General features: G+C 32.9%; 1 long non-coding RNA gene across 1 annotated transcript in view; it reads left to right on the top strand.

Annotated features, from left to right (window-relative positions):
• The first annotated feature begins 1,183 nt into the window (after positions 1-1,183).
• Positions 1,184-15,559, top strand: part of LOC140693939 (uncharacterized) — a 34,985-nt gene continuing 20,609 nt past the window's right edge. Inside the window, exons 1-2 of the long non-coding RNA XR_012069658.1 lie at positions 1,184-1,440; positions 9,986-10,056. This is a non-coding gene — a long non-coding RNA (uncharacterized lncRNA). The remainder of the gene's footprint in view (positions 1,441-9,985; positions 10,057-15,559) is intronic.

A 15,559-nucleotide genomic window follows, 5' to 3' on the forward strand; every position in this document is an offset into this window, starting at 1 on the left:
GTGACAAACTTAAATCCATCTGGTGGGGTGATAATGGACCTTCCATAGTGATTGATGAAGATGTCTTTAAGAAGGAAGTTTTGGAAAGAAAGCCCCCTTTCAGAATATTTCAAATTGGAAGTATGAAAAGTTTAGTTAGACAGCTTAACCTTTATGGGTTTGGTAAAGTGCAGCAGAATTTTCAAAGATCTGCTTGTCTAGTTGACTTTCTGGCAAAAGAAAAAGAAGTCTCTGTTTTAAGAAAGGTATACAAAAATTTTAGATACCACTTGGTAACTTATATATAAAATTTTATTCTGTACATCATCCTATGGTAATATAAATGTTAAGATAGATTTTGAAAATTGTATTAAACTACTAAGGCTAAAATACTTTATTATTTCTAAAAAATGAGGACAGTACCTTAAGAAGTCAAAATTATGAGAAACTTTGCTTGAAACTCTGAATCTTAACAGAAATCAAAATAAAGGTATTAATGCTGCTTTTAAAACGTGGCATAAACCATTACTGCAAATACTACCTTCTTAAATTTGATGACTATTCTATTTAAATGTGTAGTTTCCAAACAAGAAACTTAAAAATATCGTCAGCAATGTTCATATTTTGATGATATTATCTTTGCATTGTAAACGTGAAATCTGAGGATTTAAAGGTTAGGCTAATTTTTGACTTGTATTTTGATTTAAAATATTACTAAAAATTTTCACCTTTGGTTGTAGCTGCAATTCTATCATAATCCAAATTTTAAATGAGGCTGTCCCCAGATTTTACTTAGAGTAAATAGAAGAGTTGGGATTAAAAATGATTCTCTGGTATCTTCATTGGCTGAAGATTTCAAAAAGAAGCACTTTAAAGCAGGGGGTAATGTGGATAATCATAATTCTGGTTTTGTGGCTAACGCTAGTGGAGAAAGTGCTTTTTAACCTACTGCAAATTTTAACATGCCTCTAATAAGAAGGCCCTCTACCACCCAGATAATTGGTGATACAACTACCCTTATCAGAGGTGATTTTTCTCCTCCATCATCAAGGTCAGTTAGACCAACAGAACAAATTGCAGTGGATCAACGTGCTATTTTAAATGAGTTGACCACTGTCCACTGGCACTATCAATGCAGCTAAACTGAAGCAAATGGCCGTGTTGTGAACTTCATTACAACTAAATATTCTACTTCTCTGTACAGCATATTGTCTCCCATACCGAGCAATTATTTTGGACTGATGGTGGAGCCTTATACTTTTCCAAATACATATCACAACATATCTGCCAATGAAGGTCGTTTTTATAAACTTCAACCTGGGAGCAACCCACGGATTCTAGTGCCAGTGATAGCTGATACATCAGCTACCTCTCTTTCAAGGCCAACTCATCAGCCATCTTCAGTTTATGAACGTCATCCTAATTACAACTGATCTACCACAGGATTACCATATTATACAGGTAACAAAGATTAAAATGATGTTGAAAAATGTCGACAAATATCTGCCAATTTCTTGTTTGAACGATAAACATAGATGTGTAGCTGTATTTTCCTTTTATTTTTTAATAGAATTAAGAGTTAAATGAGGAGTAAGTTACCATTTAAAAAAAAAGAGATATTTGATATGATCATTTGATGAAACAATATGGGAGTAAATTTAAATAATTTCTTGTAAGGAAGAAGAGAAAATGGAAGAATTTGGAATAAGACTAAAACATGGAGAGTGGGAAAAGTACTAAATGGTTTCTGGTTCATACTGGAAAGTATTAAAAGTGTTAAGTTAGGATAGGTTGGAACAGTAGATAAATGCAGGTATCGGCCCAGGGATCATGGTCTCTATTATGTCATCCCTGGAATCATAAAGGTCACATGATGTAGTCTCAGATGGCACATTCAGCACGTGGTAGAATTTAAGAAGTAATTTTATCAATGGTCTTCTTTGCGCTGTTCTCAAAGCATTCGAATGGGTGCTTTCATTCCCTGCCCTCAAGATTCTACACTATATTTTCTAGTCAATAATTTATATTGCTTTTCTGTTCCAGCCAAAGGCCAACTTACATCCTCAGGGTGGCACTTAATGCTTTTCCAACTCAAAGCCCACAAACTCAACTTAGTTTAGTCAGTTCTTTATAAATTGGCATCTGACTACCTTGGCATATCTTAATGTTTCACTGTATCTGGAGATACATCCAGGCAAATGCTTGTCAACTGTTTTAGCTCCAACCTCACCACTTTTGCTCCAGCTCATCCTTGGAAGTTGTGTGTCCTCCTTTTACCTACTTACACTTTTCCAGTCTCAGCACAGAAACCACCTCCTCCAGATGTTTTCTGTCTATCCCACTTTCCTTGTCTAACTTGTATACCAGCAAAGTAAGCACAGCACATGCCAAAGGATGAATTTTACTCTTTAGTGAACGAAAAATACATGTTGACTTTAAGCAAAATCTACTTTCCTGAAACAACAAAACTCTCATGGTTTTCAAAATATTTCGTTATGGTCTTTACTCTTCACCACAAACTAGTTCTTTTCATAGTCCAAGGACTAGTAACTCAAGAGAGTAAGTGGAAGTAGGTACAGGAGAAAAAGTATTATTTTCTTCTTAATTCATGCCTCCAGAGGCCTAAAGCATTCCATTCCCATTTGCTGGAATTTTTCCTGTCTCTTCATCACCCACCCACCCCAAAATAGCTGATTCTCTTCCCCTTACCAATAACTATACTGACTTCTAATTAATTTACTTCTTAGAATCAGAAATTTACACAGAAGAGACAGTGCCATTGCAAATATTTAATGTATGTTTATACACCCCACATAAATTGTGCCCCTTCTAACTTTCACACAGGAAGCATCTTAGAGGTACTAGCCCGTTGGTTGGAGTGGTCATATTCAGTAACCCAATTGCAATCTAAAATGTGTGGAGTAGGAGGAAGTGAGGGTAGTGGAATTAAAGATTTATCTAACTGCAAGAACACCAAATTTCTGCAGATATTAGAAATATAAAATATTCATGGAAGACTCTGACTTTTTCCCATTATTTTAAAATTAAAGGTGAAGCATTTTCAGAATGTGAAATGCCCTGAAATGCTGGAAAAATTGTAGGCAAGTTCAGGGAGCCTAAGGCTTCTGCTCATAATCATGCAGTCAGTGTCAGCTGATAAGACTGAAATGGCAAGATTCAGTCCTGAAAATGCATCACCAGTTGTGAAGAAAGCCTTTGATAATCTGGAGAAAAGGCAAATGGGCCAGGGTAAGCTGTAGCAACATCCCACCAATATGAAATTTACCAAGAGAAGAAAATAGCCCACTTGCAGCAGGAGAACTTTGTCTGGACAGCAGTGGTTTTTTCCTACAACAGAAATTTCAAGCTTTTAAGTTTGTGAGCTCAACTCTGATGGTGGCTATGTTTTTGCTTACATTAGCAGTCTGGGGTTCAGATGGGCTGGTTCAGCAGCTAGTTTCCAGCTCTCTTATCAGACAGTGGTTCTTACCACGATCATATTAACAAGGTTCTATAATGAAAAGTGAAAAGCTACAGTTTACTTTCAAAATTAGAAATCCTAAATAAGAATATTGTTTATTTGTCCATCTGTAGTATTCTACCTTGCAAAAGCTAGACTATTGGCAAAAGTAGAAAAGTAGTCTGGTGTTTGAAAACTATTATCTGAGACCTGCCCACTGAATTCTTCCCACTAAGTACAACAAATATGTCTACCATTGTGTGTGTGTGTGTGAAAATGGATTGTTAAACAGCAACTGTTTGTCTTATTTGAGTCATCAGTGAATTATTCCTCTGCATCTAGCAGAATCTCTGTGAGTTAAGAGTTTCATTGAGCCACCAGATTTCCTTCCAATCAGGGATAGGTAGTTTTTATTTCTCCCAGTATACTAATTGTTACCTGTTCATTGAATCCCAAGCTGATATTAGGGCCATTATAATGAACCCTTGAATTGGACTGAGGTATATACATTTTCCTGTCCCCAGAGCCCAGCACAGGACGGTGTCTCCTTTTTAATTTAAGCTTATGTCTAATTTTTTTTGTCTTATTCTCATTGTTGACACAATTTATTATGGCTTTGAACAGCCGTTGTCTTATTTATAGCAACTGAGCCACTGACTTATTCCCGTTCAACTAGAAATTGCAATAACCTTTCTTTCCTTGGACTACCTGGAATAGAGTGAGCGTAGTCATCATTTTGAAAGCAGTCCTCAGTCCTAATAATGCAGAACCTTTACAGTTCTTTGCCCAGCACTTGAGCGAAAATGTTTGTTGTGGATCACAGGGATTATCCTCACATCGCCTGTTGCAACCATGAGAAAACACCACATTGTTATCCAAAATCAAGTGTTTGTCAGTATTGCATTCCCATTGCAAAACAGTTAAGAATTGTAGGAGTTCTGAGATTTTACCATGCTGAGATTTTTAGCAACCCAGCAGGTTCCTTTATTACAGATGCTGTCGTGGAGATGAGACTTTCGGTCAGAGACAGTGAACTTTATCACTCACAGCAAAAGCAGCCAGGGTTACCATTTGTTTCCATTCTCTAATCTTAGATGAATATACAGAGTGATATTTTGTTGCCTACAGAAGCAGTGGGCTTTTAACATGAAGAAAGTTTAAGGCATGACAAAACACTAATTTTATTAGTATCTTTATGTATAATTTATTAGAATCACTTATTTATTAGTATTTTTACCTAGGATAAGTATATCATGACTCAAGATTTCTTGCTGCAAAAACAATCATGAGAAATGACATGAGAAAAAATGACCATTGGTTTTCCATTTTTTCTTCCACTTTTTTTTGAGATATAATTGGCATAAAACATTGTGTAAGTTTAGGTGCACAGGATAGTGATTTGATTTACAAGTATCATGAAATAAATATCATAGCAACTTTAGGGAGAATTCATTATCTCTTTTAGATACAATTTGAAAGAAATACAACTTGTCTTTTGGTTGTGATGAGAAACATTATGGTCTACTCTCTTAACAACATTCATTTAGCACATAAAGCACTATTAGTTGTAATTTTCATTTTACTATGGGACATCCTTACAACACGTTTATTTTATGGCTGGAGGTTTGTAGATTTTGAGTGCATTAATCAAATTCTCCTTTCCCAAACTCTGCCTCTGTTGACTGCAATTCTAATTTTTTTCTATAAAAATGTTTCCTTGTTTTTGAAGTGTACTTTAATCTAAACACTGTGTTGGTTTCTCTTACACAACATACTGTTTGCAGTTTTTAATACATTTCAAGCTGCTCACCAGAATATACCTAGTTATGACTTGTTGCTATGTAAAGAAGTTTTATTGTTAATTACTAATACCCATACAGTATATTTCTTGTCCCTGACTCATTTAATTTGCAATTGGAAAATTTTCTCTCTTAATTTCCCTCAACTTTTTCTTTTCCTTACCCCATTTCCCTTCTTCTTGTGAACAACCTGTTGCTTTCTATAACTATAACTCCTTTTCTGTGTTGTTATGTTCATTTGTTTTAAATTCCACATATGAGTAAAATCATTCAGCATTTGTCATTCTGTTTCTGACTTATTTCACTTAGCATATTACCCTCTTGATCTACGAATTTGTTGCAAATGACAAGAAATTATTCTTTTTAGAGCTGAGTAATAACTCATTGTATTTTTATGTGTGTGTGTGCATATATATAGTGCATATAAATATATATTGTGTGTATGTATATATAAATATTGATAAATCTGCATTTAAGTTGGGTAGATATATATACTATAAACACACATGTTCTTTATCAATCATCTATTGATGAGCAATAAATATGCTTCTATATCCTGTCTATTGTGAATAATGTTGCAGTAAATATAGGTTTGAATTTATCTTTTCTAATTAGTGTTATCATTTTCTTGAAATAATTATCCAGATATGGAAATGTTGGTATATATTTCATTTTTAATTTTCAGATATATCTCCATGTTGTTTTCCACAGTGGCAGCACATATTTACATTCACTCCAGCAGTGCATCATGGTTGTTTTTCTTACATCCTCATGAACACTTATGTTTGTTATCTTTTTGATAATAGTCATTCTGACAGGAGTGACATAAAATCTCATTGTGTTCTGGACTTGCATTTTTCTGATGGTTAGTGATGTTGATCGGTTTCATAAGCCTGTTGGTTGCCTTTCCCCCACTGTATATTCAATTTTTGTAATGGGATAAATGACCATAAGTGTCTGATTTCATTTTGAAGCATTCTTTGTGTTCCATTATTCTGTTTGTTCTGTGCCACTACCATATTCTTTTAATTCTGTAGCTTTTAATTGTAGTTTAAAATGAGGGACAGTGATACACCCTCTTAGTTCTTTGTCAAAGCGTTTGTGTTTTTAGTTTGTTTTCTTTTCTTTCTTTTTTTTAATTGATTTCAACTATTTTGTGTTTACATGTAAATTTTAGATTTATTTATTGTAAATTCTGAAAATGCCCTTGGTATTTTGATAGGCACTGAATTTAATTTGTTTATTTTCTTGGCTAGTACTGTCATTTAAAGAATTTATTTTCTCATCTACCAACACAGTATATCCTTTCATCTGTTTGCATTATCTTCAATTTCTTTTGTAAATATTATACAGTTATGTGAGAACAGGTCTTTTAACTCCTTGGTTGGAAACATTTCTTGATTTTTTTTTGTTTTTTGTAATCCAGCTGTAAAAGTGATATTTCTCTCACTTTCTCTATCTATTAGCTTGTTGTTAGTGTGTAGAAATGCAAGTTTTCTGTATGTTAATTTTACATTCGGAAATTTTACCAAATGCGTTGATAACTCCTAGAAATTTTGTGGCACCATTTTTAGGATTTCTGTTTAAAGTATTTCATCTGCAAACAGATACTTTTACTCCTTTTCTTAATTAGTTATATTTTATTTACTTGTATTTTGGATAGCTATGGCTAGAATTTCCAGTACTATACTGAATAAAAGTGGTAAGAATGAGCATTCTTGTCTTCTTCCTTCTCTTATTGGGGATGCTTTCAGCTTTTAATCAGTGAGTGTCATGTTAGCTGAGTTCTTGTCATATATGACCTTAACTATGTTGAGGTATGTTTCTTTATACCCACTTTGAGGAGAAATATATTCTTAAAAAGATACCAAATTTGTCAAAACATTTTATGACTCTATTGATGTGACCATATAATTTTTATTCTTCAGGTTGTTAGTGTGGTGTATCATACTGATTAATTTGTGGGTATTTAATCAATTTTGCATCCCTAGAAAAAAATGGACTTATTCATATTGTATAATCCTCTGAAAATATTGTTTGATTTGCTAACAATTTAGTGATGATTTTGCATCTATGCTTATCAGTAGTATTTAATCTCTAATTTTTTGAGGTATTTGTTCCAGTTTTACTAGTGGTGTGATACAGAAATGTGCGGTAGAAAGCCTTCCTTCCTCTCGAAATTTTTGGAATACTCTGTGAAGTATAGATGAAACCTCTTCTCAAAATGTTTGGCAGAAATCACCTGAGAATCTGTGTAGTCCTGTAATTTTGTTTCTTGGAAGATTTGGTTTAATTACATATTCAATTTCATTAGTGATAATCTGTTCATGTTTTCTTTCTCATTCCATTCTGGAGATTAGTTCTTTCTAAGAAATTGTCCATTTCTTCTAGGCTTTCCATTTTATTGGCATATAATTTGTTGTATCATCTTATGATGCTTTGTATTTCTTTGAAATAAGATGTAACTTCTCATTCATCTCTGAGCTTATTAATCTGTAACTATCTTTTTTGCTCTTGTGTCTGGTTAAAGTTTATCAACTTTATTTATCTTTCAAAAGGCATTATTTAGTTTGATTATATGTTTCTATTTTAATCTTTATTTTATTTAATTATGTTCTGTCCTTTCAGCTGTCTTTCCTTCTAGCAAAAAGTTTGTTTATTATTTTCTACAACATTTGCTGGTAACTATATTTTATAAGAGAGAGATATTTCCTATTTGTATAAGTGGGATTATTTTGCTATAAGCATCCCTATTAATACTGCTTGTGCTATACCCCATGGATTTTGTTTTGGTTGTCATGTTTTATATATATTTTTTCTTTCAATTATTCAGCAATCCATTTGTTGTTAATATTGCATGATTTATCCTCCACACTTTAGTATTTTCCTCAGGTTTTTTCTTTTAGCAAATTTTCATTCTCACAGAATCCATAAGTTTCTTCAAAAAACAAGGAGAATAATACTAAAATTTATACATAAATCTGAAAGACCCAAATTTTCTAAAAGTATTTCGAAAAATGAACAAAACTGTGGGCATTACCCTCCCTGACTTTATAACATACTACAAAGCTACAGCAATCAATACATCAAAATATGGTACTTAAAGAAACACATAGATCAGTAGAACAAAATAAAGAGTCCAAAAATAAACCCACACACCTAAGGTCAATTAGTCTACAATGAAGGAGGCAAGAGTATACAATGGAAAAAAGGCAGTCTCTTCAACAAGTAGTTCTGAGAAAAGTAGACAGTACATGTAAAATGAAGATGTAAGAGCACTTCCTTCCAAAGTATAAAAAATGAGGTAAAAATGGATTAATTTCCCAAATGTAAACACAAATTTATACAATTTCTGACCAAGAACAGGAGCAGAAGTGACTCTGAGATAAATCATAGCAATGTTTATTTTTGATTTGTCTTCAAATTTCAAGCATAAAGGAAAACTAACAATTACAGTTTTTAGTTTACTGAGGAAAAAATAGATGTATTATGTGACACAGGGATTCTAATTCTTGTATATGTGTGATGTGCAAAACCTTTTCCAGAGCAAAGGAAACCTTCAACAAGACATGATATCAGACAGAATAGAAGGAAAAATTTCAGACAATGAGACCAACAAGATGTTAATATTCATAATATATATATAGCATATTAGACAAAATATTTAATAAACAAAGACCCCAACTTAAAAACAGTTGAAGGATCTTCATGGAAACTTTTCAAAAACAGACATGTGGATGATTTTCATGCACATAAAAAGAAACATATTGTTGCTATTCATTAGGAAATTAAAAATCAAAACCAGAATGAAACATAATCTCACAACAACCAAAACGGCTTTTAATAAAAACTCTACAAATGACAAATATTAATAAGAATATCAATAAGAGGGAACCCAGGTGTACTGTTGGTGGAAATATAAATTGATGCATCCACTATTATAAAAGTGTGGACAGTGCTAAGGAAACTAGAAATAGAAACATTATATGTAGCCACAATTCCAGTTTTTGTTATAAATCTGATAAAAATGAAAACATTAACTTTAAAGGATAAATTACCCACAGAGTTCTTAACATCATCATTTATAGTAGCCAAGGATAGAAGCACAACTCAACTGCCTATCAACAGATGATTGGCTCAAGTAGATGTGAGATATAGATAACATAATAAATACTAAGTCATTGTCATATTAAAAAATAAAACTCTACAATTTGGAAATATGTGAGTGGACCCAGAGATTATTGCATATAGTAAAATAAGTCATACAGAGAAAAACACACTATGTTGTCACTTAAATGAGGAAAATAAAGATATAAGAGAAATAATCATAAAAAAACAGAAACAGAATCACTTATATATGTGTAGTGTACCAAGTAGTGGTTTCCTGTGGGGACAGGGAAGAACGATGGAGAAGACAGAAATGTGCAAGATACTGGTAATAAATTAGAAAACCAAAAGGGCTATATTTACAGCACAGAGAAATATTTTAATAATTTAATTGATTTTAAAGATGTTATATGGATATATTATAGTAAAATGTGCATGTGGGTGTAAAAAACATTGAAGAAAAACCCCAGGAAAAACAAAATATTTTGTAGTTCTATGATATTAAGGGATGTGATTTGTTCACTTTCTTTACTGTTCTTATAATGTCCTTAGTAGAATTTAAGCTTTCATTTGAAAAAGTATATACTTTTAAAAGTGACATAAGTTTAAATTATTTTTGTCTCTCCCCTTACATCTACAGTCAGTAAAGCATTCACATCTGAAGAAAAATAACTACAACACAAAGCAATAATCCAGAAGGCATGTGAACAGGTAAAGTTTGATGGACTAAAATACACAAATGAGGCTGAACTAAGGGAAGAGCAGATTTGGTGTCTGCAACCAAGGCCCACTGACTAAGATATCTTAGTCCACAAGTTCAGAGAACCCAGTAGAAACAGAGTCACAGTGGTTCGCACAGATTCGACCTCCAACTTCACCAGTGCTCATGGTCACATGTAATTAGGAGGGACCCACAATGGAGACAGAATTTCCATCCTTCAGACGCTCAGACATTCATGACACTGTCCCTACTCCCCATTCACAGTGGTGGAGACATGTTACCTTGCAATACTGGACATGGCAAAGGCACTTGCCTGATTCCAAATACCCACCTGTCTTTACATGTTTCCTCACTGAGTACACTGAGTTTCAAGGGATATCAAATAAAAGGAAGGGTTCACAGTCCCAGTGACAAGAGTGGCATTAACTACCAGAGAAGTCTAAGAAGTGACAATGAAAACATATCTTTATCCAGAAAATAGTGACTGGAAAGTGCCAGTATGAAATATTATCACAGGTAGCTCAGGTAAGTAAAACAAAATCTGTGCAATATTGCAAACAACCAGAAAACAAAAACAAGGACTCCAACTCAAAATCTGTTATTTAGTGTCATCAGAGAAATAACTTATCAAGACCATGACAAATCACAGTAACATTATAGGGCAGGCACACACACAGATAGACACACAAAGTCACCGACACAGACACAGTCAAACACGCACATGCAACTGCACACACACACACACACAATGTCAACCCTGCAGCAAACAAACTTAAAGTCATGGTATATTGCCACATTACTAATAGAGAATCCAAATAGGTGTCATACAGAATCTCAATACAAAAAACAAAACTAAGAAAGCAGTTTAGTGAGCTCAGGAATAAATGAAATGATGATAAGGAATACATTATCAAAGAGACTGAATCTATAAAATAACCAAATACTATTGGAGGACCAGGAGAATTTAATAAATGAGATGAAGAAAGCAACAGAAAGCATTGGAAGTAGACTGTCTTTGTGGAAGAGAGATTAGCAAACTCACCAATACAAAACTAGAAATGATAGGAGAGGGCAGAGATTCAAGATATTAAAAAGTGAGGGAATTCTACAATAGCCATCAGACTTCTTCAGGAAGTACACATTAGACTGGAATCCTGGAGGGAGAAGAAATTTAGAAGGCAGCTAATGGTTTATTTAAAGAAGTAATAGTTGATAACTTTCCGAACCTGTGTAAGAAGCTGATATACATGTCCGTGAGCCAACACCAATAACTATAAGAAAAAGGGACCTCCTTCAAGATACGTCATATGCAAATTGGCAAGTCAATGACAGTGTAAAATTTTAAAAGCATCCAAAAAAGTTATGATAATCTACAAATGAACCCCCATTAGGCTATCAGCAGATTTCTGAGAAGAAAACATAGGCCAAGGGTAAATAAAATTACATTTTCAAATACTAAAATACAAAATGTCTCACCCATTAATACTTACACAATTATCACTTAGAGATACAGTGAAAATAAAGACTTTAACAGACAAACAATACCTGAATGAGGTAAAATAAACAACCGAGATAACTTATAATAGGTGTAAAAAAGAAGCTTTCCAAGAAATATAAAATGGCAAAAATATGCAAAACATTGACCAAAATGCTAAGGAGAGACCACGAGAAATTTGCAACTGTTTCTTTGGGTATGTTTTTAAATGCTACTATAATATATGGATTAAAGAGAGAAAAATAGGAAATCAGTTGCAATAAATATAGATACTTCAAACTGGTTACATGTTCATAGCAGTAAAAGAAATAAATTGAAACAGTAATCATAAAAGGTAAAGATTAAAAATAAAATAATATTTAAGGAAGCTTCTATCAGCTGATAAAGGACTAAATTACACATGAGATGTTTTATTTTTAATTGAAGTACAGTAGATGTAGTATATTGTGTAGTTTCAGAAGTAAAGCATAGTTATTTTTACCAGTTTGTAGATTTTATTGCATTATGAATTATTAAAATGATTGTAACATACAATTATTTTAAGCCATTGTGTATAATTCCCTGACCTATGCAGATTATTCTTGTTGCTTCTCTCCTTTATTTATACTAGTTTGTATCTGTCAATGTCCTACCATTAAATTCTCTTTTCCTTCCGCTTTGGTAAACATAAATATTTTCCCATATCTTTGAGCCTGCTTAAGTCTTGTCTATCTAATCTCTTTACCTCTCCATCATGTCTCTGTCTATTTATCCATGTATCTATCTATCTATCTATCTATCTACCTATCTATCTACCATGTATGTATGTATCTGTCCATCTATTTATCTGTCATCTATCAAAAGATAGCTATAGATTGATGTAAACTGATAATTGTTATTCTTTATATTCCACATATAAATTATGTTATATTCTTTTGTCTTTTTCTAAGTTACTTCACTAAGCACAATATTTACTAGGTTCATTCATGATGCTGAAATAACATAGTGTTATACTTTTTCATCACTGAGTAATATTCTATGGCATATTTATAGAAACATCATATATTCTTAAGTCCATAGTCTACTGTGGACTCTTGGATTGCTTCCCTGTCTTGTATATTATAAACACTGCTATTGGGAACATTGGTTCCTCTCAATTTAGGGTGTTTCCCCAGATTTTTTCTATGAGAGGCATTACTGGGTCATATGGTAGTTAACTTTTTAGGTTTTAAAGAAATCTGAATACTGTTTTCCATAGAAGTTGTAGCAATTTACATTCCTGCCAAGAGTATACAAGAGATTTGTTACCACAACATCATCTCCAACACTTACTATTTGTAGACTTTTTGATAATAGCCGTTTGACCTATCTGAAGTGATAACTCATTTCAGTTTTGATTTGCAATTACCTAATAATTAGTTATGTTGAGCAATTTTATCACTTGCCTGTTACTCATCTGTAAGTTTTCTTTGGAAAAATATTAACTCAGGTACTCTGCTCTTGTTATTGATTGGGTTTCTGTTTTTCACCTTGTGTTGTGTAATCTAAATACATCTTACATCTATTAACATACATCTATTAACCCCTGGTCACTTGCATTGTTTGCAAATATGTTCTCCTATTACACAGGCAGTGTTTTCATTTCATTGATATTGTCCTTAGCTGTGCAGAAATTTTCAAGTTTGTTTAGGTCCCACTTGCTTATTTTTGCTTTTATTTCTTTTGCCTTAGGAGATTGATATAAGAAAATATTCCTATGATATATATCCAATAGGGTTTCACCTACATTCCCTTCTAGACGTTTTATATTATCAGGTCTTATATTTAGGTCCTTAATATACTTGGAGTTTATTTTTGTATATGATGTCAGGGAATGCTCTCATTTCACTGTTTTACATGTAGATGTCCAGCTATCCCAACACCATCCATTGATGAGACTGTCTTTTCTCCATTGTGTACTCTTGCCTCTTTTATCATAGATTCATTGCTCATAGGTGTGTGGAATTATTTCTAGGCTCTCTATCTGTTTCTAATTGATTATATCTCTTTCCCAATGCCATACTGTTTTTATTACTGTAGGTTTGTAGTATAGTAAGGTGTCCAGGAGGGTTATACCTCCAGATATGTTGTTTTCCTCAAGATCATTTTGGCAATTTTTAATGGTTTCATGTAAAACTTAGAGTTATTTAATTTCTGGTTCTGTAGAAAATACTACAGCTTCGTAACAAGAATTGCACTTGATCTGTAGGTTTCTTTGTGTAGTACGGCCATGTTAACAAGACATCTTTCAATCCAAGAGCACAAGACATCTTTCCATTTCTTTGAAACATTTCAATCCAAGAGCACAAGACATCTTTCCATTTCTTTGAAACATTTTTAATTTCTTTGTCAATGTTGTGTAATTTTCAGTGTGTAGATATTTCACATATGTTGCTACATTTAATCCAAAATATTCTGGGGAATGGGGTTTTAAACATTATTGCTTTCAATGTCCATTTTATGGTATCTCTTCATTAATGTGTAGAAATGCAAGAGACTTTTTTACGTTAATCTTGTACCCTGCTCCCTTAATGAAATTATTTATTGTTCATAATAGTCAGTGTGGAGCCCTTAGGACACTCTATGTAGATTTTTATGCCATCAGTACTGGTGAAAATTTGGCCTCTTTTTCCATTTTGCGTTTCTTTTACTTTTTTTCTTTTCCTCTTCCTTTCTTGTATTAGTGTGGAACACAAGTGGTGACAGTAGGAGCCCTTGTCTTGTTCCCGAATTTACCCAGAAGGCTTTCAGCCTTTCCCCTGAGTATTATAAATTGTTATAAATGGCCTTTAGTATGTTGAGAGATGTTCCCATTTTACTCACTTTCATGAGAGTTCTGAAGGTTAATGTATGTTGAATTTTCATGTGCTTTTTCTTTGTGTATTGACATGGTCTTGTGAATATTGTCCTTCCTTTATTAGATAATTGTCATACTGATTGAATTGTGTATGTTGAACCATCCTTGTGTCTCTGGAAGGAATCCAACTGATCATCATGTATAATCTTTTCTATGTATTGCTGGATTAATTTGTTGATGTTTTTTGAGGATTTTTGAATATATATTCATCTAGGATATTGGATTTTCATTTTCATTTTTTTTTGGTATTGTCTTTGACTGGTTTTGTTATCAGTGTAATGGTGGCCTCATAGAATAACTTTGGGAATTTTCCTTCTATCTTCATTTTTTAAAATAGTTGGGGGGAAAGTGGTTTTAGGGAATGCATCCAGGCATTTTGTTCAAGGGGTGTTTTTAAAATTACAGATTTTATTTAACTTATACTGATTGCTCTTTTCAAGTTCTCAGTTTTCCCTTACTTCACTGTTGGCAGGCTGTACATTTCTAGAAAATTGTGCATTTCTTTTAGGTAGTCCAGTTTGTTGTCATGTAAAAGCTCATAGTGCTTTCATAACCTTTTTTTTTTGTATTTCTGAAATATCAGATGTTATTTCTACTCTTTCATTTCTTATTTTGTTTTGGTCCAGTCTCTGTATTTCTTGATAAGCCTGGCTAAATGCTTACATGTTTGTTAAATTTTTAAGAAAAATTAAAGATGTTGATGATATGAATTGTAATTTATTTTTCAACTTTTACTTTATTTATTTTCAACTTAATCATTAAAGATTTCTCTTTCTATTGCCTTTGGGTTTTGTTTCTTTTATTTCTTGTTATTTTTGGTGGTATGCTTTGTCCTTTCTATGAGGTTTTTCTTGTTCCTTGTAGAAGCCCTGGCTTCTTCTCAACTTCCCTCTTAGATTTGTCTTTGCTGCAACCCATACATTTTATGAAGCTGTGTTGTCATTGTAATTTGTCTCCAGGTATGATTTTATTACCTCTTTGATTTCATCATTGAACATGTTTTATTTTATTTTTTTAAACGATGTGGTTTGACCTCATGTTTGTGCTTTTCCTATTCTTCTTTCTACAGTTGATTCATAGTTTCATACTTTTGTGTATGTAAAAATACTTGCTGTAATCTATA

This window comes from Vicugna pacos, unplaced genomic scaffold (genome assembly GCF_048564905.1).
Source record: "Vicugna pacos unplaced genomic scaffold, VicPac4 scaffold_20, whole genome shotgun sequence".
NCBI lineage: Eukaryota > Metazoa > Chordata > Mammalia > Artiodactyla > Camelidae > Vicugna > Vicugna pacos.